The sequence below is a fragment of the Ictidomys tridecemlineatus genome, chromosome 11 (genome assembly GCF_052094955.1).
Source record: "Ictidomys tridecemlineatus isolate mIctTri1 chromosome 11, mIctTri1.hap1, whole genome shotgun sequence".
In the NCBI taxonomy this organism is placed as follows: domain Eukaryota; kingdom Metazoa; phylum Chordata; class Mammalia; order Rodentia; family Sciuridae; genus Ictidomys; species Ictidomys tridecemlineatus.
The window spans coordinates 9,714,131-9,735,747 of NC_135487.1; the positions used below are offsets into that span (position 1 = coordinate 9,714,131).

The 21,617-nt window shown below is 56.2% G+C and overlaps 1 protein-coding gene and 1 long non-coding RNA gene across 3 annotated transcripts in view; one reads left to right on the forward strand and one right to left on the reverse strand.

Annotated features, from left to right (window-relative positions):
* Kazn (kazrin, periplakin interacting protein) overlaps positions 1-21,617 on the forward strand; it is an 892,501-nt gene that overhangs the window by 750,094 nt on the left and 120,790 nt on the right. The window lies entirely within an intron of this gene.
* LOC144367885 (uncharacterized) lies at positions 11,505-14,089 on the reverse strand. The gene is made up of 3 exons (XR_013427455.1): positions 14,039-14,089; positions 12,957-13,080; positions 11,505-11,827 (listed from the first exon to the last, which is right to left on the reverse strand). It is a non-coding gene; the product is annotated as an uncharacterized LOC144367885 (long non-coding RNA).

A 21,617-nucleotide genomic window follows, 5' to 3' on the forward strand; every position in this document is an offset into this window, starting at 1 on the left:
TGCAATGCTCTGAAACAGGCCATTCACGCTCCCCTTCAGCCAAACCTGCTCTCCCCGCGGGGAAGCTCCTGCATTGGGTGCAAAGCTGCTTTTCCCATCAAGACGTCGCTCCTGCAAACACCCTGAACCCTCCAATCTCCTTCTGGGCACTGGTCCCGGGGGTAGGCCATCATCCTGCCTCAGGGAGTGAGGGGCCCAGCTCAGTCAAACCCAGGACACCCCCTAACGAACCCAGGGGGCGGGCGGGGTCTCCAGGCCTCCTGTTGGGGGGGTTCTCAGGAAGCGTCTCAGTCACAGTCACCTTGGCTGTGGCTTCAGGCCCCACAGCAGACGCACCTGTGGTCGGGGACGTCCTGGCATCTGTCTTAACAAGTGTCCCAGCACTTCTCGCGCCTGGGGAGGGGGTCATTTGAAAACCCCTGAGTTAAAACTACGCATTGACACGGGAAAATGTCCACGGGATGCTACTGACTTAAGAAAGGAGGGGGGGGGTCAGGGTGGCCTGTATAATGCTCTCTAGTTTCTGGGAAATTCTGTGTCATTCATGGTTCTCCGGGAGAGAGAGAAAAAGTTGTTTTAGGAAGAGTTTACTACTTTGGTAAGTGATTTTCTTTTTTTTTTTTTCTTTGAGGGGTACTGAGGTCTGAACTCAGGGTCACTCATCCACTGAGCCACATCCTCAGCCCTATTTTGTGTTTTATTTAGGGACAGGGTCTCACTGAGCTGCTCAGCACCTCGCTGTTGCTGAGGCTGGCTTTAAACTCTCGATCCTCCTGCCTCAGCCTCCCGAGCCCCTGAGATTACAGGCATGCGCCACCTCGCCCAGCCCTCTCTTATCCATGAGGCACTGTAGGCAGAGTCCAGGGCCAGCCTGCTGCCCAGCCGCACTGAGGGCTGAGCTTTGTAAGCAGCCTCCAGATCCATCCCCCAGGCTTCCCGCACCTCCACGGCTGGTGCCCCTTTCCCCTTGACCCCCTCCCTACCTCTCTGGTGGCCCTGGCCATATTCATGCCTCTTCCTCCCTACACCCAGGTAATGTGCAGCCCCAGCCCGTGGCCCCCAGCCTCTGCCCTGCCGAGCCACGCCTTGCCTGCTGGGCACCCGCTCCAGGCTGCGGGCAACTCCGCCAGCCAGGAAACGCAGACTGCGCTTGATCAGCAGAAGCAACTTGCTTTCCTTGGCTGGGTCTGGAGCGGTGGCAGCCTAATTAGCAAAGCCGCCAGATCGCCAGATCAGCAGGCCCTCTCATTAACACGGGCCCAATCCCACCGTGTCTCAGTCACTGAGGGCCCACAGCCCGACCTCAGCAGCCTCCCCTGGGACCATCCAGGGCCCTGGGAGTGGGGGTGACAGAAGCAATGGCCATGACCTTTTATAGCTATGGGCCCAGCACCGGCTCACCTCCCAGGAGGCTGGGGCTCGGGCCGGGGGGCCTCCGGAGTTCAGCGCAGGCCTGTGGCCAGGTTCCTCAGCCCTTCATCTCAGAGACCCTGTGCTGCGTCCTGCAAAAGGCACTGATGCAGCGTGTCCCCCAGCAGCAGAAAGCCCTCCTGTCCCCGGTCCAAGCTACCAAGGCCCCTGGCCTGGACCCCTGCTCCCCTGCCCTCGGAGTGGAGTGAGGTCCGCTCAGGCACCTGAGCTAGAAAACCAAAGCGATCAAGGGGGACAGAGGGGCTGCTTTGACTTTGGAAATCAGGAGAATTCCTTAGAGGAGATGGCATTTAGCTGAGGCCTGCAGGATCTGGAGGAAGGTGGCCCAGGGAGGGCGAGCAAGAGCAGAAGAGGAGGAAGACGGCTCCTTTCTCCAGGATGAGGGAGGCCGGGCTCCAGGAGATAGACTGGCGGGAGGCTGAACGGGGGTGAGAGGGTGACGAGGTCAGAGCAGAGAAACAGAAGGAATGACGAGTGACGGAGTAGAGAGGCCCTGGGGACGGGGTGGTCCGTGGAGCCTTCTAGAAGACGTGAAAGAGAAAGAGCTTCTGTGCAGTGGGAGAGAAGAGGAGACCTGCAGAAAGGGAGGTCAGACGTGGCCAGGTTCAATGACCCTCCCATGACCGTCCCCCATGCCACAACCTCACAAGCAGCAGTTAATGCCCTAATGCCAGCCTCTGGCACATCTGAGCTTCTGGCGGTCACAACAACCCCACATGGGACTACATTAGTTATGACACCCAGAGAGGTTTAATCCACTTTCGAGGCTCACACCTGAAGGTCAAGGAGGCAGGTACTGGCCCCCAGCAGCCCAGCTCCTGAGCTCATGCTTGCTTTGACTATGGGGTGAGGGTCTGCCTTTGCACTTGGCTAAGGATCCAATGACCTTGCTCTGCTGCAGGTTCTCTGCTCGGTAAACCACTCTGCCCATTTCATTGGTCCAAAGTGTTCACATGCCCATGTCCCAGCCAGTAGCTACCACCAAAGAGGTGTCCCATGCTGACTGGTTTAGGCCTGAACTCCTCAACCCAGTGGGCAAGGATCAGGGATTCTCATGATGGATTTAAACCAACCACTCTCGGCTGAGACTAGCAGCCCAAGGCCTTGCTGAAGGCCGTGTATTTGTCACTCACAAAAACATGTTCCTGGCCTTCAGGGTCTTTTGCCCACCAGACCCACAGGCTGGGAGCCTCACAATGATGCTCCTGAGTGCCTAGTCCCTTCCGCCTTCAATCAAGCTGAGCAGCCAGCTACCTATTTTCCCATCCTGCCTTGCAGCTGGCAAGTGGACATGTGACCTAGTCTCCACCAATCAGATGCACCCATCTCACCCTTAGTACTCGGATTTAGTGACCCAAAGAAGTCACAAGAAGTACAATTTGGATTCAGTTTCCCCAAGACTGCCCGTGCCCAACAGTGTGGACGGCCGGAGGACAAGCTCAGCAACTGGATTCGCAGCTGGTTCTGGTTCCAGTCTCAGGCATAGTTCTCCCCACCTCCCGGAGACGTGTGAACTGGCCAGATATATGTGTCCTTTCTGCTTTAGTGAACAGTTTCTGTTGCTTTCCACAACAGCTGACTGGCACACTGCCACCGGATCTCACAGGTCAGAGAGAATGGAACTGAGTGGGGACAGGCAAGCTCAGGCTCTGTCAGGCAGGGACGGTCTCAAAGCTCCCAGCAGTGGGACAGGGGGTCTGTCCTTTCTGGGACCAAGAGACGCACTTTGGGAGACATTTCCGGAGTATTGCAGCGTGCCCCACCCAGTGACATTTCCTCGTGATGGTGATTCTAGACCGAGAAAGGCAAGGAACTGGCATCTCAGAGCTGCACAGGGCGGTGGAAAACAGACTTAGGCCGTGATGAGACCTGGGTTTAGATGCTGGCTCTTCCACTTCCTGTTACTCACTTCACCTCTCGGTTTCCTCCTCTGTGGAATGGGAGGGTACCACTTAAATTCTTTCGCTCAGTACTCAATGCTGGACTCCAGCTGCCCTAAGACGAAAAGATGGCACTCAGAGATGGAGACTGGCCTCTGCAGGGCTCCAGCTCCTTTCCCCGCGATCCTCTTGGCTGGGCCCGCTGTTGAAGCTCTGCACATCGCATCTGGCCACAGCCCGGGCAGGACGCGCTCTTCTAAACCACACCGCGGAAGAATATTTCCTTGGCTCACCTCTCCACCAGCTCATTGGCCCAAGCTGGGTCATGTGCCCATGTCCCACCCAATAGCTAGCCTCAAGGAACTGTCCCATGCTGATTGGTTTAGGCCTGAACTCTTCAACCAATCGCTGGCAAGGACTATGAGAGTCTCACCACTGGTTTCAACCAGTGGTTCTCAAACCCTTGTACTCAGGAGCCCCTTGGCACTTGTGAAAATTAGGACCGCTGTAAACTGCTTTTAATGTGGATTATACTAATCTACATTTGCATTTTAAAAAATTGAATCAGAAGATCAAATATTTATTCATTTCAATAAATAATAAGTCCATGACACATGTTGGTATAAATAACATTTTATGAAAAATAACTTTTTCAAAAGGGAAGGAAACAGTGTGGAGGGTGGCGTGACTTTACCTGTTTGCAAATCCCTTCAATGTCTGGCTTCAGGCAAACAGCGGGATTCTCCTACCTGTTTCTGCCCTGGGGCGGTCACAGTGGGTGCTCTTTGCCTTGAAGAATTAGAAGAGAATCCAGCCTCATGCAAATGTGTGGTTGGGAAGGTGGCCCCCCACACACCTCCCCAGATCTCAGCCCTCCCTGAGGTCTCAGCCCTCCCTGCGCCGACAGCCACTTGCTTCAACTCACCCTGCAAGCACCCAGGAGCTGCTGAGGTGAAATCCCATGAACCGCAAGGCGGCTGCACTTTAGGAGGAGGTGTGTGCGCACTGAGGACGCGCCTGAACCCTGCGCATGGGGTGATCGTCACTTCTCTGCGTTGTGGAGAGAGTGAAGAGATTGGGTACGGGAGCACGTACCACAGGCACAGTCAATGGTCCCTGGGGCCGAGACCCCAGGCGAGCACAAGATCTGAGCAACAGGATGAGCTGACTTCTTGATTCCTTTCTCCAAGGTTGCATGGACCCTGCCCTCCACCCCACATCCCATTAGCCATTCCTACTAGCTCTCTTTATATATATATATTTTTTATTTTTTGGCACTAGATTGAACCTTGGGGTGCTTTACCCGTGAGTTGCATTCCCAGCCCTTTCTATTTTTTTTTTTTTTTTTTTGAGACAGGGTTTTGCTAAATTGCTGAAGTTGCTCCATCGATCCTCCTGCCTCAGCCTCCAGAGTGGCTGGGATCACAGGGGTGTGCCACCACACCCAGTCTATCATACCAGGTCATCTTACCAAAAGTTCACCCCCAGAAGCAAAGACATGCCATCGTAATTTCCACAGAAAGGAAAACAGGGGCACTGTTCCCCAGAAGGGAAAACAAAATCAAACCGTCCAACAACTCGGAGCATTGATCTCCCCTAATGAAAACAAGAGGCTGGCCGGAGGCCGGCCCAGGGCAAGCCTCAGAGTTGGTCTCTCAGGGGGCGGAAGGAGGCCCCTTCTCGGGAGTGGCTGTATGGCTAGAGTGAGGCACAGTTCATGACCCAGAAGGTCAGATCAAAGCCTCCGGTGCCCACATCTGGTCAGCAGATTGGGGCTGGGGACAGGAAACTGAAAACTGGAGGTGTCAGGAAGACAGGGCAGGATGGGAGAGAGCAGAGGGGTCTTGGTGGTCTGGAGAAAGGAGCAAGAGACTTAGACTGGAGTCAGCTTCTCTGACTTGCAGGGACATCTGGAGCACACCGTTGGGCGCACACCCACATGCACAAGTGTGCGCACACACCCCCCCCCCACACACACACACACAGTAGGGCAGGGTGGTGCAGGCTGAACAGACAGTGCATACTGGTAAGTCCTGGCACCGAGGGCCAGGCAGTGGTGACACCCAGCCCTGCCACTCACAGCCCTGGCAAAAGTCTCAATCTCAAAAGACTGAGACGGTCGCAGGTTGGAGCTTCGGCGACTCCAGTGCACACGGTGCTACTCTACAGCTATTGATTGGACACTCCCCCCGCGTCCTTGTCCTTACAAACCACCAGAATGCCAGGGAATGGCCGAGGGGTCACTATCCTGACTCCGTCTCCTCAACCGCCCTTCTCCCCTGGGGAGACTCCCAGCTGCCGGGGTTTGGGGGTGGGAGCCCAGAGGTGAAGGAGCGCTGCTCTGGAGATGGGGGGGGTGCCGAGGGTCAGGGTGTCACTCCGGGATCCCATCTGCAGGTGGGAGGAGTCTCAGAGGGGTCCTCAAGCAGGTGTGTTGAACGAGAGGCTCAGGGACCCCAAGACCTGCACCCAGGTCAGAAACGTGGCCAGTACCTCTAGGTCAGATCACAGGTGGGACCAGAGAGGCAGGTCGCCAACAGGGGGATCTGGGCCCTGGTAATCCCTACGTGGAGCCCCCTCAGCTGCTGACCTGACGTCAGTCCAGCCTCCTGCCCAAGTCGTAGTCGGGTGTGGCCAGCCACTGAGACCTGTGGCCTGGGCAGGGGCTGCGGGCAATGACTTGAAGGAAAGAAGCGGACTGAGGTCCTACATTTGATCCGTTTTGCGAATGTGGACTTGCAGGCACTTGGAGAAGAAGTGATGGTTACCAAGCGACTGTTAGAGGTTCCCTCTGCGTCCCAAGCAAACCGAAAGAGACATACAATATTTCTGCCAAGAGAAATGTGATATTTTTGCCAAGATCACGCAGCGCTCCACCCCAGGTCCCTGCGAGGTACCGGCTCCACCTCCTTTCTCTCCACCTCCCCTGACTGCATTTCTGCCTGAGGCACTTGGAGTGGCAGGTTCCAGTGGCCTTCTCCCCTCTGCCAATAACAGCTCCTGCAATCCTGCTTCCCGCCCTCCCCCTCCCTCCCTGGGAAGGAATGTCTGTCTCCCAGCAATCCTCCTCCTCCCCTGCCTTGGCTCGGGGACTGCTTTCAAAGCAGGTCCTCAGGCGTTGGGCCAAGTTCACCAGGAAGGCCAGGGACAGCTGCAGACGCAGAGCTGGTGGCTGTGCACCCCAGGGCTCGCTCCCTCTCTGCCTCTGCTCACCCCCATGGCTGCATCTTTGAGCACCCAACATGGGTCTTGGGAAGATGGGGGGGCGGCCAAGGGGAGGAACAGCCCAGGGTTCTGCCCCTAACCCAAAGCTAACTCCGGAGCCACTGTTCCCCCAGCAGCCCTGCTGCGACCCCCCTGGGCGACAGCCTGAACCTGTTAGATGCTCACGGGGAGCGGCTGAGGGCTCTGGCCCTGCAGTCAATGCAGCCACTGCACAAGAGTCCAAGCCAGCGGTGCCTCCGTCTCACCGTGGGTACAAGGGGAGTAAGGAGCAGCAGCTCCCCCAGGGGGTCCTCAGGGAGATGGCAGGCCTGCAGCGAGTGTAGACCCCAAGTCTGGCCATGGGAAGCACCCAGAAAATGGATGCAGCTGCCACCCTGCGCCAGGTGTGGGAAGTCATGGGGTGGGGCTGGCACAGGCTTGGTCCGGGGAAGGACGTCTCCTCTGCCGGGCGGCCACCACTCCTGGCTTGGATGCGCTGCCCTCTCGGCTGTCTACAAATTTATGTGATTCAACAACCAACGGAGCATTGACCCCGTGGCAGGCCCTGTCCCAAGGGCCAGGATCCACGGTAACAAAACAGAGATGGCCCCTGTCCTCGAGGAGAACACTCTGGCGCAGGAAGATGTCGGTGAGCGTTTGCGGAGGATGCCCGAGTCCCATGACAGAAGCACGGGTTGTAACAGGGAAAGGGGGACAGCTGAGGGGTACAGCTTCCCAGAAGGTGTTCAGGAGGGTCCCCTTGGAGCCAGCACCTGGGGGAGCAAGGCTGAGCCCGGCAGAGTGAGGAGGGGCGGGCGCGGGTGACACAGGGACAGAGCCCTCCGGTGGCAGGAGCAGCTCCAGGCAGAGCCCCGAGGTGGGACACCTCTTGGCTAAGTCACAGGGTGACAAGAAGGCCACTGGAGATGGCGAATGAAGCCAGAGGTGGCCGGGGTGGCCAGACCACCTGGCACCTTAGGGACACGGGAACCCGCAGGACGCACAGCCCCTGGGGAGCCCGGGCTGGCGGCTCCTGCGTGCAGGACCTGGCGCCCTCTTGCAGGGTGCCGGGAACAGACCGGGGCTCGGGACACGCTTTGATGGACATAAGTCTTTAGAGACCAGAAAATCCTGAGCTGGGAGAACTGCAATTTTTTTTACCTGCCATGTTATTTCCGAGGAGAGACTAATACGCAGCTAGAGCCGGGAAAATACAGGTCCTTTTACCAGCTTGAGAGCCATTTTGGAAAATGGCATCATTAAGCCCGAGGGAAGGCAGCAGAGGCTCTCGTACAAAGCTCGGGGAGAGGAGGGGAGCCCCGGGGCCGCCCACCGGGGTGGAGCCGTGGCCAGGCGGTCACGTCGACTGGAGCAGAGCACGTCATGGGCTTGAACTTGTTGGGTTTTTCCGCTGAGGGGGCCCGGGGAGGCGAAGCTGGGAAAGGGGGAATGCTGACAGCGTCTCACCCTTGTTAAGTCAAACCCGGGATCGCAATTCTTCTTTGCAAGGAGAGAGGTCAGGAAGTGGCGTGTTTTGAGCAATGGCCCTGGGCCCACTGAGCACCAGCCACCAAGGCCACCCCCTCAGGCGGGCACACGGGGGCCGTGGGGCTGGGAGGACATCTGCTCCTGGCCGTCGGGTCTCCCGTCTGCCTGGGGAGACCTCCCCGCTGCGCTCGCCAGATGGGCACAGAGAGGTGGAGAGGGCAGCTGGGCCGGGGTTTTGTGACTTAAGATGATGCTCCAGGGTGACCGTGGGAATCTGTTGGCTGTACTGCAAGACCAGGCCCCCACGCTCTCTACCATCCCTGGATACAGGCTTTGTCAAAAGTTGCTTTGCTTTAAGATCAATTGTAAAACATTAAAATAGAAGTACGATCTAATTTAAACATCACAATTCCATTAATCTCATCCTGATAGGTGACATTTATTGAGTGCAAACTCTTTTTTTTTTTTTTTTGGATACCAGGGATTGAACCCAGGGGTGCTTAATCCCTGAACCACATCTGCAGCCCTTTTTGATATTTTATTAGAGACAGGGTCTTGCTAAGTTGCTTAGGGCCTCACTGAGTTGCTGAGGCTGGCTTTGAACTCATGACCCTCCTGCTTCAGCCTCCTGAGCCACTGGGATCACAGGCGTGCTCCACCGCACCCAGCTGAATACAGATTCTGGTTCCACCCTATTCCAAGAGCTTCATGTGAGTCATTTCTCACTTAACCCACGAGGGAGGCAGGATTGTTCACCTCTTTTACAGATACGGAGTGTAAAGTCCTCCGATGTCCAGCATCCTGAAAGGCCACGTCAGCTAGGGCAGGGTTCTTACCTCCCCTGGCTTCCGGGGTCCGGCACTAACCGGCAGCCCGTGACCTGGTTGGTTAACTGGATGAGTCACTAGTTGACTAGTTACACAGCCAAATTGTTAGAGGCCGGTCTTGACTTAGCCGACCCCAGTTCCCACCCCAGCTGAGCCACTAAGTTGGGTGGCCTTTTGTGGAAAGCCCTCCTGTGCCTCCTCCGTGTCCCCTGTCCATGAGACGGGCTTCAGATCTGCCCCTCGGTGTAGGACTGGGTTGTGAGAGAGGAGATCAATGCGTGTGAAAACCTGGCGCATGGTAGGGGTTTCCTGGATGCTCTGCCAGGGCGAGGTCTAGCTGGGAGGACAGATCCGCTACCCAGCTCCCAGCAGGAGACACCTGGGGAGCCACGTGGGCTGGACTCGCGGGATATGGAGATGTCCCTCTGCGCATTTCACTGCAGAGTCTGCGCGCGCTCCAGCAACAGCACGGACGGGCGGGAGCCGTGAGCTGGATTCTGGCTGGAGGAGCCCCTGCGTGGTCCTCTCCACCAGGTGCAGACCCCGCCTCACCTCCTGGTCTGAACCAGGGCGTCTTCCTTCCTGTGCACTCGCCCCCCCCTTCCCGCCGCAAGTTCCTTCTGGTTCGCTTTGCAGCCACAGGACCAAGTCCCAGTGGCCTGCGCTGGAAAGGAGCCCTAAGCCTGCATCTGACGCGTCCTCCCAGGGGCCCGCTGACCAAACACACTAAGGATGAGCCAGATACTTTATGCAAATACGTCAATAAAAACGATACAGCACACGGAGTCAGCCTGCCGTCAGCGGAACCTGAATGTGCGCAGCAGATAGACAATTGGACCCTTGACGTGATTGCTCTTAAATTCGCCAGGTTTCTCTCGTCCTTACTCTCTTTCCTAAGGTCGCTTAAATTGCTTCAGTGGATATTTAAAACTTGTTTTTGTTCGTTGATGTGGTTGGCAGTGCTAGAAATGGTGCATGTGAGCCACTGTGTGGCTGGGGACCTGGAGGAGGGGACCTGGTTCTGAGTAGGAGACCACTGAATACTCCAGTCATTTTACTTCTTATCTAATAAAATGAAAATATGTTAAAAGGGGGGGGGGCATGTGTGTTAGTTAGCTTTGTACTACTATAACAAAATACATGAGGCAACTCATTTATAAAGAAAAAATGTCCACTTGACTCACATTTTTGGAGGTTCCAGTTTAACGGAGAGTGACCTCATGATTTGGGCCACAATGAGGGCAAAGCATCATGGGGGAGCAAGCCACTCACCTCATGAGCCAGGAACCAAACAACAGGAAAAAAAAAAAAAGGAGGAAGAGGAAGAGCCTGGGGTCCCACAGTGACCAGGGACCCTCAGTGACTAAGGATGTCCCACCAGGCCCACCTCACAAAGGTTCTACCACTTCCCAGTGGCACCACTTGGGACCAAGCCTTCAAATGGGGACCTTTGGGAGACCTTTCTCCAAATCTTAGCCGCAAATTTGTCATTTTTTTCCATGTCATAAAACATACAAACTGAATTTATAGAAAATCACAATCAAAACATGCAAGTAGTGAAGCAGGAGGCTGAGGCAGGAGGATCTCAGGTTCAAAGCCAGCCTCAGCAACAGTGAGGCCCTAAGCAACTCAGTGAGACCCACAAGACAGGGCTGGGGATGGGGCTCAGGGGTCAGGTGCCCCGGGACGCCCCACCAAAATGCCAGTGAGTTGATATTGGAAAGCGTCCTCACCGTCTGTTATGGCTTGGACGTGAGGCAACCCCAGAGCTCATGTGGGGGACAACGCAAGGTTCAGAGGACAACTTGGCCCATCAGTGATCGGTCCCCACGTGGTGGCCGGTGGCGGGTGGCAGGTGGCTGGAGCAGGGGTCCTGGGGACAGGCCCGTATCTTGTACCTGGAGAGTGACTCTCTGCCTCCTGATCCCCGCGTCCCTCCACCTCCCTCTTGCACCACGATGTCCTTCCTCCAGCCCCGAGGACTGGCGTCTGCCGTCTGTGGACTGAGCCCCTGACACCGTGAGCGTCAAGGAGACTCTTCCTCCTAGAACCGTTCTGGCTGGTCTTTGAGTCCCCGCAGGGAAAATACTGACTAAATCGCCTCTTCCCCGGGGGCTTGCGTTTTCCTAGAGGGGGACCCCTTAGCCCTGCGAGCCCCGCGCTGAGGGGAGGCGGTGCCCGAGTCACCCCAGCTGCCCTGGCTACGGGCCTGGCTGTGCTCCTGGACGTCTGGAGTGAAGGTGAGGGTCCTTGGAAGTGTTCAGTGTGGCAGCCCCAAGTGGGACACTTCGACAGCGTCGGATCTCGCTGTCCCAGGGGGAGGGACGCACTGGCTGACAGGAGCTGGGCCAGCCCCGCTGGACGATGGCCCGGGGAAGGCCCTGGACCGCAGCCCCTGGGCGCTCCTGGGGGACGCAGACGCCCCGACGCCACCCAGGGCCTGAGCTTTAAGACCCGCGGGAGGCGCTGGGGGTGCGGGAGCTGGGGGTGCGGGAGGCGCTGGGGTGCCGGAGCTGGGGGTGCGGGAGCTGGGGGTGCCGGAGCTGGGGGTGCGGGAGGCGCTGGGGGTGCCGGAGCTGGGGGTGCGGGAGCTGGGGGTGCGGGAGCTGGGGGTGCGGGAGGCGCTGGGGGTGCCGGAGCTGGGGGTGCGGGAGCTGGGGGTGCGGGAGCTGGGGGTGCCGGAGCTGGGGGTGCGGGAGGCGCTGGGGGTGCCGGAGCTGGGGTGCCGGAGCTGGGGGTGCGGGAGCTGGGGTGCCGGAGCTGGGGGTGCGGGAACTGGGGTGCGGGAGCTGGGGGTGCGGGAGCTGGGGGTGCGGGAGCTGGGGTGCGGGAACTGGGGTGCGGGAGCTGGGGTGCGGGAACTGGGGTGCGGGAGCTGATGCGGTGACCTCAGAGGCTGACTTTGAAGGAAAAAAAATGTCCTGGTACAAAGACAAGGGCGCGGTGGCTCTGTCCAGGCAGGTCCTGAATTTCTTGTGGGAAGAACGGTCCTCTGAGCTGGAAGGGAAAAAGGAAGGGCTCACGGGGATGGGAAGGAGAACATTCCAGAACAGAGAGAGCAAAGTATGGAGATTTAGGGGGGAGGGGGATGGTTAATGGGGGCCTCGGGTGTTTCCCGTCTGAGGGGGGGGGCACCTCCTCCAGCCCAACTCCCCCCAGAACCCACTGTCCACCATGGAGACTCTCGGGCACCCCGTGAGTTGGTCTTCAATAGCCCACCTAGGCCGGGACTCCACTGGGCGCTGATTTTTGTACCAGTGTCACGCTGGGCACCTCACCTGCTGTATTTTCCATTTATATTTATGTTTTAAGGATTGAATCCAGAGATGCTTTACCACTGAGCCACGGCCCCAGTCCTTTCTGTTTTTTTTTTTTTTTTTTTTTTTGAGACAGGGTCTCTCTCACTGAATTGTTGAGGCTGGCCTCAAACTTGCAATCCTCCAACCTCAGCCTCCGGAGTCCCTGGGATTCCAGACAGGCGCCAGCCCAGCTATATTCCGCGTATTCTTAAGGACCTGCGCTGCTTCTTTGGAGAAGTGGGAGGACAGAACCACTCAGAGCGGGTAGACCAGAGCTGACCGCCCAGTCCAGTCCCTGTCCCCTTCACTCCCTAGCAGTGTCCTTGGGAAAGTCAGAGCTGACTTGCCGACCCAGGTTTCCGCTTTTGTTAAATGAGCCCAGTGTAGTAGTGGGTGCCTTGGTGCAGTTCTACGCTGATTAAACATATCGCATGTCAGTTGGTACCTGGTTCCCGGGACACCTCTGGGATGGAAAGCCCTCTAAGTGGTTCACGTTGAACAGCCCTAAGCTGGAAATACAAAATACAAAACGCTCCAAGGTCTGAGCTTTTTGAGCACCAACATGACACCCCCCAGTGGAAAATTTCTACCTGATCTCATGTGACAGTCTGAAGTCCAAAGCAGGTGGCTCTAAAAATCTGGCATGGAATTACCTGTGGGCCACCTCTGTGGAGGAGGAGTATGTGAAACGTAAGTGGGTTTAGAGCTACACGCGGCTCCGTCCCTAAGACAGCTCCCTATGCATATGCAGATTTCCAAAATCTGAAAAAAGTTCAGATTCCAAAGCACTTTTGATCCCAAGAGTTTCAGGTTAGGGAGATTCAAACCTGTTGTCATCCCTTAACTTCCTAGAAGCTTGCTCAGGGGCACACGCCTGTGATCCCAGGGACTCAGGAGGCGGAGGCAGGAGGACCACGAGTTCAAGGCCACCCGGGGCAACTCAGCAACACTCTGTCTCAAAAAGAGAAAAATCAACTATTTTAATAGGACTCAGCATGTAGCTCGCTGGCAGAGTGACCCTGGGTTCAGTCCCCAGGGCCAAAAACATCACTTTAACCTTGTTGGGCGGATGAGGAAAGCGGAGCTCTGGGAACGGAAGTGGGTTCTCCAAGGTTGGTTCTTTCTCTCCCTCGCGGTGGCCAGGATCCCCGTGACTCTGTCCTCTCTCTCTCCTTTAGCTTATCTTGGGGACCTTGAAGCTGTGCCCAGAAGCCACTTACACCCCTCTGCTTCCCACCAGTGTCCCTCCCGCCTAATAGAAAGCCCCTCGTCCCCTGCGTGTGCCGCAGTCTGGTACCCGCCCCACCCTTCCACCTCCCCACCTCTGCAGGCTTCCGTGGCACCTTTCAAAGACTCAGCTGAGTGACACCTGTGTCCTGGAGGCCCTGGTGACAGGATGAGCCCCTTCGTGCCGACTGGCCACCTCCTGAGCACCAGAGGGCCAGGCCGTGTTTGGCACCCCACCACTTTCTCTCACCTGGCCTAATGCAACGCTCTGTATGCCCCTGGTGCTCAATAAATGCATTAGGAGTGATGGCCTGGCCCTGGTCCGTTCCAGTCAATGAGCCCCCAGTTCCCGAGACAGCCCTGGGCCGTGTGTGGCCTGTGGCTGCCCTGCCTGGCTGGCCGGCTGCGTCCAACACTCACTCCCGACCTTGACTCACTCCCGACCTTGACTCACTCCCGACCTTGACTCACTCCCGACCTTGACTCAGGGGCCTCATGGATGCCCTCTCCCAGGAGAGCCACCAGGCGGCTGTCCCAGGGCCTTGGCCATGACGGAAAGGGGCTCCATCTGCAGGGCTGGCCTGGGCCTTCCCTTCTGTGGGTTCCTGGGGCCTCTCGCCCCTGCCTCTTGGGACCCTGCTCCTGGGGCTCTTGGAGGCTCCTCAGCCTCAACCCTGCTGACCTTCGATGCAGGCGGCTCTCTGCACTGTGAGGCACACAGCCGTGTCCCCAGCTCTGCCCCTCAGATGCCAACAGCACCCCTCCCCCAGGGGTGGCAACTAAAACGTCCTCATGGTCCAACGTCCCCTAAGGAGCAAAACCACCCCCCCTCCCGATGGGAATTATTCCCAACCAGGATTTCCCAGGGTGACAGCCTGGGGGAGCCTGGGGTTTTAGCACGGGGTGGGGGCCTTGAAATGAGGGTGCGTGTCCCCAGGGCTATGCGCAGGGAGGTCACATGCACCGCAAGGTGCCAGCCTGGTGAGCAACAGGGACACACACCCGGCCCCTGCCCGTCCGCGCCAGGTGGGTCCTGGGGCTGCCAGAGCTGGAGGGTCCCCCCCCCCCGCCAAGGGAAGCCAGAAACCCTGTCTTTTATGTGAAATCTCCTGATTCTTAAATGTTGGCAGTTTAATGTGAATTGTTAAAAAAAAAAAATACTAGGAAAAACAAAATGTGGCTGGGAGCCAAACGTGGGCCGCTGTCTGCCAGTTTGGGAGCCTCTCCTGCGGGCTGAGCGTCGTCCTGGAAGCCCGGGCAGCTTCTGCCACTCAGAGCCCGCAGGACTCGCTCGGAGGTCTGTGTCTCGAGCACCATCAACAAGGCCCCGGCTAGCTCTCTGAACCAGACGTGCCTGCCGCGTGGGCACTCCATGCCCGTCTGAGGGTCCATGCCAAGAAATCTACGTTCCCAGGAGGGAGAGAACACGGCAGTAGCACAGGAAGGAGGTCCTGAAGCCTGAGCTCCTGCACAACTCTGATATTGATTTGCTGTGTGGCCTCAGACAATCACACCCCCTCTCTGGGCCCCAGTTTCTCAAATGATGACAGAGAAAGAAAAGGAGGGGGGGCTGGATGTATGCTCTTTATCTCATGGGGGGATTAAATGACCCGAGGCTGCACTCCCTGGAAATGTGACCTTGTCCCTCCACTTCCTGTCCTACCCCACTCAGCAGGAGCACTGGGCAGGGGCTGGCCCTGAGCTTTATCAGCATCAAGGCCCCTGGAGGGCCGCAGGCCCCACCTCCTGACTCGGGGATCTGCATTGGCAGGAGAAGGTCCCAGGGCCACACTGAACTCCTGCCCAGGGCTTACCCAGGTCAGCTTCTCTGCACCCTGGATTTGCTGTATGTCCCCGAGCAAGTGTCTGAGCCTCTCTGCTTTCCATTTTTATCACCCACCAAATGACACAAGAGAGCTTTGTCTTTGAACCAGTAACCCGTCCCCCCTGGTGTTGGGCACCTGATTGCCAATTGCAGGTGGCTCAGAGATTGTCCCATGAGAGGCCAGGCCCGAGGTTGTAATTTGCTTGCAGCCACGGTGGGAGCTCAGTGTCTCTAGGAGCAATGGGCACTTTAAGCCTTAAAGGGACAGGCCAGGCCAGCATCTCTGGACCTCACTGCTCACCTTGCAGGAATCTGGAAACAGTTCACTAGCCTGGCTCTGGGGGCTTTTTGTGTCCTAGGGGAGGTGGGTGGCAGAGACTCAGACCAGTCCCAATGACCAGGCATCTGTGATCTGGAGAGTGGCATCAAAGTCCTAGGTCCCAGCGGTTTCTCATCTTAGCATCCGACAGGGCTGGGAGTGTCCTCTGCAGAGGGCCGGACGGCCTCCCGCCACAGTGCAGAGGACAGGAGTGGGCTCCGGCAGAGGCCCAGTGCAGACGGAGCGAGAGAAAAGAGCAAGCAGAGCGAGAAAGGCTTCCGCTGTCCCCGGGCCCCATGCTCTGTGGTCACGGGACTTCCCACGAGGTTCCTCTGCTCCTCGTGCACCTGTCTGGTGGGTGGGCAGAGGTCTTCTGTCCATTCACAGGTGGGAAAACGGAGGCCCAGGCAGGAGGCCTGACTTCCCGACTTCACTCCAAATTAAAGGGCGGCTGCAGAAAGGAAGGTGTAAAGCTCCGTCCTCGGTCCCTGTCCCCACCACAGCCCTCCCAGGTCCCCGTGGGTAATGGCAGTGGCGCTGGAGTTGGGAGAGAAGTGCGCCATGACCCAGGGCTGGGGCTCGGGAAGCGCTTTCTCCTTTGCAGAAATGGCCAGAGCTGGCAGGATCTGCCCCAGGGCTACGGTTTCCCCAAGTGTCCCCCGAAGGCCCTTTGTCAAAGGCTTGGTCCCCAGCTTGGCGCTACTGGAAGGTGGTGATGGCTTTAAGTGGTGGTGCGGTAGGAGGTCTTCCAGTCCTTGGTGAGCCCTTGCAGGGGAGGGTGGGACTCTACTTCTTTCCCTTCTCCCCATGAGATACGCTCCACCATGCGCTCCCACTACGGTGGGCACCCCCACCAGAGGCCTAAAAGCAATACATTCACCTCCCAAACTGTGAGCCAACATAAACCTTTTTTCTTCCTAAGTTGATTATCTCAGGTATTTGTTACAGTAATAGAAAGCTGACTAACATATGCTGGCACACCACAGTGCCCTGCCTGTCACCTCCGGAGCCCACTACAGTGTCTAGTGTGTGGAATTGTTGAGTCAGTGAATGAAGAAATGAAGACAGACTTGGTTGAAGTACTAGGCCTATATTTACCAGCACTGTGATCTTGGACAAATCCTTTCACTTCTCTATATCTTATTTTTAACTATAAAACATGATAATAATTATTATGGGAATGAGGCATGATAGTTAGTAGAACGTGTTCTGGAAGTTCAGCTGCCTGCACTTGAGCCCTGGCTCTGCCTTAGACCAGCTGTGTGATCTGGGGCACTGAACCTCTTTGTGCCTTGGCTTCCTCATTGATAGCGTGAGCACAACAAGAGTGCTTGTATAATTTCCTGGGGATTAAATGAGCTAATGTGTGTAAAATTTTTATCTAATATTTGAGGGTGTCTTGGGAGTACCAGGGATCGAACCCAGGGTGCTTAACCATTGAGCCGCATCCCCAGTCCTTTTTATTTAGAGATAGGCTCTCATGAAGTTGTTTAGGTCCTCACAAATTGCGGAAGCTGGCTTTGAACTTGCAATCTTCCTACCTCACCTCTCGAGCCACTAGAATCACATGCATGCACCGCTGCACCCATATCATTATCTAATATTATTAATAATCCTTAAAAAAATAACGGCCCTATCTCTACGTATTAACTGGCAACATTTAAGTAAGAAGTACACAGCAGCGTGCCAGGCACAGTGGAAGAAAGGCTCAGCAGACAGCTCCCTCTTGGGTCCTTGCAGGGCTAAGACCCTCTGTGTCTCTTAAGTCACATGCAGGAAGCGGACTCACAGGGTCCGACAGGTGAGGGTTACCTGGAAGGCACTTCCCCAGAGCCATTCCCTGCTTTTGTGTCTTGCACATAGCAAGTGTCTGCAGGCCCCTCACTCACTGTTTTGGGCTCCTTTCTGACTTGTTGCAAGAGTTGTCTACCTGGAAAGGGAGTTCCACCAGTGGCCACTGGGGGCAGCAAAGGGCCCATGTACTGAGGGTGGCTGCAGGTTTCCGGAGTCCCCAGCAGGAGGAAGGAGCTGACCATTCTTCTCTGGGCAGGTGAACACTCTTCCCGTAGCTGATGTGGGAGGCAGTTCGCAGGAAACCTCCCTTCTGAGAGTTAGACTCTGACCCTGCATTTACTGGCCACATCACCTTTATGAGTCCTTTAGTCTCCCTCGACTTCAGGGTTCACATCCAAGAGCACAGGAATAGGATGGCTGAGGGTTGAGCTGAAAAGCACAGTCCCTGGGGTGATGTGAGTACTTAATAAATGACACCCGTTGCATACGTAGACATAGATTCAACCTCTCTATGTCTGTTTTCTTGTCTGCAAATGGAGATGATAATAAGGGTACACTTATGCCTTGGGCTTGTTGGGAGGATTAAATGAAGAGTGTGTTCATCAGCTTTCTGTTACCGTGACAAAATGCCTGAGAAATTCAACTTATAAGGAGGAAAGGTTTATTCTGGCTCTCAGTTTCAGAGGTGTCGTGGCTCCATTGTCTTGTGGCCTGTGGCAAAACAGAATGTCATGGAGAGGAGCACATGGTGGAGAGAAGCTGCCCACGCCAGGTCAGTTGTGAAGCAGGGGGGTGGGGGAAAAGGGCCAGGGTCCCAGAATCCCCTCCAGGGCACAGCCCCAATTACCTACTTCCTCCAAGGAGGTTCCACCTCCTACAGTTTCCTCCGCCTCCCAGTAGCACCCTCAGCTGGGGACCAGGCCGTCCACACCTGAAACTTAGGAGACAGATATTCCAGATGCAGACCAGAATAAATGCGTACAATTCTTAGACCAGGGCCTGGTGATAGTGCTCGGTCAATATTTGCCAGGGTTGCTATTATTATTATAAATTGTAGCATCTTTGCTTTGTTATTGTTCTTATTCTGAATGAGTTGCAACATTTTAACTTCCTGCAGAAATCTTCCTGCTTAAAGTGACTTCTACCAAAGGGGGCTTAGAAGATCAAGGTTAGATGTGGCCCCTGGATAAGGAAGGACTTTATCTTTTAGATTAGATCTAACTCGGGGAGCTAGGTGCCCTGGTGCATGCCTGGAATCCCAGAGTCTCCAGAGGATGGAAAGTTGGAGGCCAGCCTGGACAACTTAGCGAGACCCTATCTCACAGTAAAAAATAAAAATAAAAAGGGATGGGGGTGTGACTCAGAAGAAAAGCAACTCTGAGTTCAATCCCCAGTTCCACTAAAAAGGACAAAAAAAAAAAAAAAAAAAAAAAAAAAAAAAAAAAAAAAAAAGCTCTAACTGGAGTCCCAAGCAGTCTGAGGCCGGGCGTGGGGACCAGCTGTGCTCTGTGAAAATGCTTTCATGTCCCATTCTGCCCGAGGACTGGGCTAAGTGCAGCCTCTTTGGAAGCCCCTGGAGGAGACCAGGATCTCTGCCAGGTCATTTGGGGCCCTGAGAACACAGTCAAAGGGTAGACTGGTGAGCCCGTGACAGGTCCATAAAAGTCCCCAACCTCGCCGGCACAGATGGCAGGGTAGATCTCGGGTAAAATCCTCCACCCCCGAGGACAAAGGTCTAAGTAGGTTTGGGGGGAATAGCCCACTCTAATCCTCCCAGCTGCACCTGGGCCCCAGAGTCCTACTGGGATGACAGAGGGAAGAAGAGATCAGCACTGTCCCCACTGGTGGCCTTGGCCACAAAGGCAGCCCAGAGTTTGCCAAAGGGCTTGGCAGCCTCTGTGGAGTCCCTAGGAGTGGACAGCCGCCTGCAGATTCCCGCGGAGGTCACAGGACTGTTTGTCTGGCTCAGCCTTTAGCCCCCTCTAGGAATGTCCCTCCGTCCAGTTTTTAAGATTTTGCCCTATGCCAGGCGAAGAGCAGAGCCGGACATGTGACTCACCTCTCTGAAGCCTCAACCCAAGAAGCAGTTACCAGGATCTTGTCTGTTTTTCAGGCGGGGAACCTGAGGCTTCCAATGGTGAATCATGCCCCCAGATCATCGGCTCTGATCATGGGAGGATCAGAGCTGGGTCCTGAGTCTTGTTCTCTCTGCCCCCAGAAGCTGTGTCCTCAACCTCTAGGATGCCCCCAGTGATCCCCACCTCCAGGCATGCACACCCCCATTAGATCTCCTCCCCTTGACTGTGGGCTGGGCTTTGTGTCACACTTCTGATCAAAAGAGTGGGGGAAAGGCGGTGGGATGTTGTTTCCAAGACGAGGGTACAGAGACGCCGCGGCCTCCACCTTGCACACACGGCTCTCACGTGTTCTCAGAGCCCTCGTGGGAAGCAAGATCCCAGAGCCAATGAGGGACTGAGCTTCTCTGTCCAAGACCTGGGGGAACCGAATCTTGCCATATGTGAGCGAGTTTGGGAGTAGCTCCTGCCCAGCTCAGCCTGGAGTTGAGAGCAGCCTGGGTCGGACACAAAGCTGCTTTGGATTGCAGCCCATAGAAAATGTGAGGCAGTCCCAACGTGCTGTCTGAAGCCACTAAGCTTTGGGGCCATTTGTTACGCAGCAGTAAGTAACCGGTGCCCTTTACTCCTCGCCACACATGCAAAACGGACCCACGCAACCATCAAAAGGAAGAAGGACAAAAGATCAACTCAGGTGCCTTGGGAAGAACTAGGAAGGCCCTTGGTGGCTGCTAAATCGGTCCTTCATTTCACCTCTGCCAGCGAGACCACCTGGAGACCCAAGCACCTTACCCACAGTCACACACAGCTTGGGGGCTGGGGGAACTGGTTATGGAGCTGAGGTCTCCAGACCTCCGGGAAGTCTTTTTGGTACCAAGGATTGAACCCAGGGGTGCTTAACCACGGAGCAACTTCCTCAGCACCCCCCCTGCCCCCCTTTTGTATTTTATTAGAGACAGGGTCTCACTGAGTTACTTGGCAACTTGCTTTTGGTGACGCTGGCTTTGAACTTGCGATTCTCCTGCCTCAGCCTCCCTGAGCGGCTGGGATGACAGGCGTGCACCCTGGCGCCCGGCCCCCTGGGAAGTCTCGCTGAGAGTCAGACACCTGTGGGCCCTCCAGAGGGGTTTGGAGCGAGTAGTTACCTGTCTGCGGGAGACTGCAGAAAAATACCCTCCACGGGCGTTGAAAACACAGCCAGGGAAAAGTACTGAAAAATTCCAACAGGCTCAAGTGTCCAAAACCGAGCAGATGCCAAATATCAGGTTTCTGAGTACCCTGCGTCTCGGGGTGTGTCCTTAAGAAGATCTCGTGGTTCTTCTGCTGTGATCTGGGGAAGTTCCCCTGGGAACCCAGGGCCCTGTGAATGGAGCTGCACTGACCCCTCTGTCCCCAGGTCCTTTGTCTTTTCCTGGGTGGCACACTGTCAGCCAGGGTCAGGGTCAGAGGGACCCCTTCCAGCCTGGGAGCCTGGAGCCAGAGCCGCCCCCACACCCTGGCCCCAGGCGGCACTGCCCCTCCCCCACCCCTCCCCCAACTCCCTCTGCTCTTAAAAGGGGTCGCAGATGGACTGGATGGGGAGGCTCCTGCGCCTTCCCTGGCCTCTGAAGCCTCCTTTCCTGCTGCCCCGGGGAAGGTCAGAGTGAGCCAAACCCAGGCCCAGCGTCTCCAGCATCCACTCGCAGCAAGCCTTCTAGAAGGGTCTGGAAGGGTCTCTGGGTCTCTGCCAATGCACTACGAAGTGTGAGGCCCTAGTTTTTGTTGTTGTTGTTGTTGTTGTTTTTTTTTTAAAAAAAAAAAAACAGCCAGGACAGCAAGGTGCCAAGCCCAAGTGGAGGCCCTTGGAGCACAGTCCCAATGTCCAGAAGCTGGCCTGGAGTGCTCTTGGTGGGGACCTGCAGGGGCCGCTCAGAGCAGGAAAGAGGCTGTCGGCGCTGGGCTCCTGGGTCTTCTGTTGTTGAACTAAACAGGAGTGTCCTCAGGGCCAGGGTGTCCTTGTCCCAGAACGCACCTCCTGGGAGGAAGGCCTCCGCACCCAGGGCAGGTGGTTTCCTGGAAGACTGGAGAGCGCAGCCCAATGTGGGGGGAGCAGGCACCACCTGATGTCCTGGCCCTCAGCGTGGGGAACACACACACACACACACACACACACTCACACACACACACTCACACACGCAGAGGAGCCAGGGCCCAAGTTTGCTGAGTAAGGAGCATAGCGGAAATTCCCCAGGGCAGTGGACTGGAGAAG